Genomic DNA, 5467 nt, shown 5'->3' with positions numbered 1-5467 from the left:
TCAGTCCATAGGCCCAGCAGCCTTCTTTTCGGCTGGCATCGGCTTCTATAACCTGCTCTCTCCTCTTCTAGGAGTAAGGATCCGTTGTAGGTAAAGAGAAGACTGTTTGGCCTCTCCAGTCCTCTGATTTAAGACCTTTCTTTTGTTCCTTCTCATTAGTAAATATAAAAATTACTCCCTTTCCTTGGGAAAGTAACAACCCTATGTCAGCTGTGGCCAGGTTTCCAGTTATAACATATTCCCCTAACACTTCATTTCCATGTGCTTCCTCTTTCTGAGAACCTCCTCCATCCCTCCCAAATGTCTTCCAGGTTTAGACCTTTTGGCTTCATTTGCATGAATTGATTATGTTTTTTAAATTGTTTCTCTTCATAATCCCCATAGCAACTGGCTTCTTTAGAAATTTCCTCACAGGCCAAAGATATCATACCTTTTAACTGAAAATAACATTTTAAATAGAATTAGTACAGGAAAATAAGCTGTTTTTTTACCTCGTCCTTGACTTTTCATTTCTTTAATTTTCTTTGGTAAAATTAAAAATTTTTTTAAAAACCTGTCAACTCAGCTGGATGGAATTTGTTGGGTATTGTGGGGCCTGTAAGTTATTAAAGGATGTATATAATTTTTTTAAATGCTGTCTCACCCATTTTACAGAGCAGGCAGTTTTTCACTTATTCATTCAATAAGTGTTTTTTTAGTATCTTAAGAACTGTGTTTAAAGCTGTGAAACATTTAAGGTGAGTATAAAACCCAGAATTGTCCTCCTGCACCTGAAATCGTTTTAGTTAACAATGAAACGTAGTGTGTAATTAAACACTGAAACTATAAAACAGCCCTATCATCATTTTCAGTTGATGTAAGAAGAAGGTGAAATTTGAATTGGGCCCTGAGGAGTAGGATTTGAAAAGTTGAAAGAACACCAAAAACATTATTCCAGGCATCATTCCAGAATAGAAGGCAGTATGAAATTTATATGAAGGATAAATATGGAATGTTTGGAGGGACAGTAAGTACATCAACTTGGCTAGAGGAGAGTACGTTGAGACATATAAGACAGATGAAAAGCTAGAAGATAAGGCTAGAAGGCAGGTGTAGAAAGTCTTACCCATCAAGTCTCGACCTGGGTTTGGATTTTATCTCAAAGGTGATAGGATTAACTAGACAAAATGGGAGATTAATCTACAGGAAATTACGAAGTGTAATCTAAAAGAATCTTTAAAATGGCTTGAGGGTCAGGCTTTCTCCTTGTCTTCTGCTTTGTTCTTCCTTCCTCCATTTCCCTTCTCCACTTTAGCCAGTGATCTTAAGAATCACACAATTCTATTGTGCAATGTTTAAACGGTGTCACTCTACTGCTTAAAACAGTTCAATAGCCTTGCAGAAACTTTCAGATAAAATCCTACCAATTTAATACATGGCCTTTAAGATCTGGCCGTAACTTGCCTCCCCAGACTTGTCACCTATACAACAAGCATCACTTTAACCCTTTTCTATTGGACTTCACTCCTCCATGCCCCTTTCCATTTTTTTGTCTCACAAACGTGTAACTCATCTTGAGGTTTCGGCTTAGCTGTCACTTTCCCAAGGATGGATCTCAGAGCGCTTTAAATCCAGATTATGCTGCCTTCCACATCTTCCATCTCTATGACAGTACTTAGGATCCATATCGTTGTCTTGGGCATACCCATGGGGGTGGTGGTTTCCCTAGTACCTAACAAAGCACCAGAAACATAAGAGATGCCTTAAAATTTTTGGTAAATAAAAGAATAAAAAATGAAGAAGGCGGAAGAAAAAATAGGAGCCTATGGCAATCAGACAGTCATAACATAGTAAGATTTAGGCATAAATTCTGGGATAGGCTTGCAGCAACAGAAAAGAAGGGATGGATGGAAGCACAGTAAAAAAAAAAAAAGCTAGGTGGAATGCTAACAAACCTCAATTCTGACTGAGCTGACATAATTTGGTATACATAATTAAAAGGTCCAGCTAACTCTATATAATTTCCAAATACTGGCTGATCATCAGAATCATCCAGAGAATCAGGAATGTTTTTGGTTTTGATGTGTTTTATTTTTTCATGATCTTTCTCATAACAACTTACTGATGTTTAGGAATTACCTAGATGTCATATAAGGCCATTTCCAGTACTAATGTTCTGATTTAACCAAGACATCCATGAAAAGGTAATAAGTAACTGAAGGTAAGAGCAGAAGGAATGCCTTATACTACTACATTGTTAGGCTGGTTAACCTGGAGTAACAATTTGCATGTAACAGGTAGCCAAAAAAAAAAATACTTGATGAACAAATCAGGGAAGCAGAAAGAGGGAGCACATTTTGCGAGATGGATTTGATGTTGGACATGAGTTCGGAACTCACACTCAACCATTTGTGTGTCCTTCCGGCTGTCTCAACAGAACTCTCATCCTGCTTTAAGTGGATATGTCCTTGGCATTGCTGTTGTGGGTAGTATAGTGATTATCTCTGAGGAACAGCACCCAATTTCTCTTTAAAGAATTACCCTCCCCCATTGTGCATAGTCTTCTTGAAATTGTAAATCAGGTCCTGCCCTCCCTTAGCTGAGACATAACAAAACTCTCTCCTTGATTCTGAAAACTTGAGTAAAGTGTCCAAAGAGCAGAGAAATCAATTGGTGCTCACCATTCTTGCTGTGTCATTAAATTCCTTGGAATGCCCTGGTTTCTGTTCTTTTAACTTAGCCTTGTTATCAAGCCTTCTCAACACCTATGAACTACCCAGTATCCTTCTAAATCACCATTTTGTTTAACAAGTCTTTTCAATATCTGGTACCTACAAACAGACAAATGAACAAAAACTAATACTTAATATACCACCTTCATTGTCTCATTGCATAAAAGAGTTCCTTCCTGTGCTCACCCCAGATTCTCCTCCAGTTTCTGCACTAGGAAGGTATGCATAGCCATTGCAGTATTTAAAAAAAAAAAAAAAAGAAAAGAAAAAAATGCAAGCCACACATGTAATTTTATATTTTCTAGCAGCCACATTTTAAAAAGTAAACAGAAACAGATGAAATTAGTTTTAAGGCTATATTTTATTTAAACAAATATATCTTTATTATTAATATATAATATGAAAAAATATTGAGACTTTTTTTAGAGTAAGTCTTTTGAAGTGTGGTATGTCTTTTACACTTACAGCACATCTCAATGCAGATGCTAAATTTTGAAAGGTTAAAGTGATATATGTTCCTTCCAAAACAATATAGCCTCATATACAGAAAAATAACTCACACTGTTACTTTTAACATTTAAATTGCTGGGCATGGTGGCTCAAGCCTATAATCCCAGCATGTTGGGAGCCCAAGGCAGGCAGATTGCTTGAGGCCAGGAGTTCGAGACCAGCCTGGTCAACATGGTGAAACTCCATCTCTGCCAAAAATTCAAAAATTAGCTGGGTGTGGTGGTGGGCGCCTGTAATCCCAGCTACTCAGGAGGCTGAAGCATGAGAATTGCTTGAACCCAGGAGGCGAGGTTGCAGTGAGCCAAGATTGCACCATGACACTCCAGCCTGGGTGATAGAGCAAGACTCTGTCTCAAAATAATAATAATAATAATAATAATATAATAAAATTTAATTTAAATTAAAATATTCAGTTCCTCAGTTGCGCTAGCCCCATTTCAAGTGCTCACTAGTCACATATGACAAGCATCTATGTACTAGGCACCACAGCCTTAGATCTGCTATGGGAGTGAAGAGTCACAGGGAACCTTCTCTTGATGGATATAGTAGTTGGCAGGAATTGGAGGCTTTCACACTTCCAACAAATTCCATTATGACAGGACTCAAAACTGTGTGAAGACCTATTTGAAACATTTCTTCCCTCAAAATGATGTTTCTTTGGCTGGGTAACTACAACAGGTTAACACATCATTGATTGTGAGATCTATCCTCTGTGCTCTGCAATTCAGGTGCATAGAAAGATCATGGAATTATCTTGTCAGGTAGTTTTCAAAGTTAAAATTACACTATTACTCTTAAATCACTTCTCATTTATAACATGTTGAGGGGTGGGAAGAGACTTGGGGGATTCGTTTTAATTATAAGGATTTTCGCCATCAAATAGAAAAATAGAATTTTGAGTGGCAGGTTGAAGAAGGTGAGCTTTATCTCTCAGACAATAACAGATATTGTAAATTTTAGAGTGAAAGAATAACATAATAATGTCAATGTTTCAGAAAAACAAATCAGAACCCAGACTGGTACAACAGGGGTCCATAGAGAAGGTGTGGCGCTTCCAGCATCCTTACATGATAGATATATGCTCTTATTTCGCCGGGAATGCTGTTTTCCTCTTCTGAAGCTGACAAGACATGTGTTCATCCTAGTTCAGTCGCCCCTTAGTTTCCCAAGTGCAGATGGCTGACTGAGTCACTTCTCCCTTCACCTCTACTCTCACAGCAGTTCTTTGAGAATCCCACAGAAAAACCAAATTTATAGAGACAGAAAGTAGTCTTGAGGAGCTGAGGAATTATTGTTTAATGGGAACAAGAGTTTTCATTTTGCAAGATGAAGAGTCCTATGGTGGTAAAAGCAGCATAACAATGTGAATGATTGGTGGGCCTTTTCCCTGATTAACTCCTCTCTACGTTTAGGAGAGTCCTCATTTCCAGGCCAGAATGGTTTAGGTACCCTCGTTGTACCCTTTCATGACCCTCAAACTTTCCTTACCGGGCTCTCATCACAACTGTCATCTACAACTAATTGTATGGTATATTAGTCCGCTACGGTTACTATAAGAAAACACTACACACTGGGTGCCCTATACAGACTGGTTGTGATTTTCTCACAGTGCTGGAGGCTAGAGGTCTAAGATCAAGGTGTTGGCAGGTTTGGTTTCTCCTGAGAGATTTTTTAAATTTTTTTTATTTTTTTGGCTTTCAGATAGTCTTTCCTTTATGCAAACACAACCTTGGTGTCTGTGTCCAAATTTCCTCTTCTTATGACGACATCAGTCAGACTGGATTAGGGCTCATCCTAAGGGTCTTGTTTTAATCACCTCTTTAAAAAGCACTGTCTCCAAATACATTCACATTCTGAGGCACTGGGAGTTGGAACTTCAGCATATGAATTTTGGGGGATGCAATGTGGCTTATGATTAACCTCTACTGTTTCCACTTGTAAAACTTTTAACACGGACTTTGTCTTGTTCATATTTGAGGACCTTTACAGTTGCTGCTGTCTTCTGAGCACACTCTACCTCCAACTCTTCATACAACACGTTTTTCTCAACTTTCAAGCCTTAGCACCATCATCTGACAAGGGCCGTTCCAAACCACCTTGTCTAAAGTAACCCTAAGCGTTACTCTGTCACATCACTGTTTTCTCTCTTTCACAGCAGTCGCCACTTACTTACGTCCAGAATATCAGCTTCAGGAAAGGTGGGGATACGTGTTTTTACACGCTATTATACCCCCGGCATCTCACAC

The sequence above is a fragment of the Pan paniscus genome, chromosome 18 (assembly GCF_029289425.2).
Source record: "Pan paniscus chromosome 18, NHGRI_mPanPan1-v2.0_pri, whole genome shotgun sequence".
Lineage (NCBI taxonomy): Eukaryota > Metazoa > Chordata > Mammalia > Primates > Hominidae > Pan > Pan paniscus.
Note: the sequence above shows the minus strand (reverse complement) of the source record.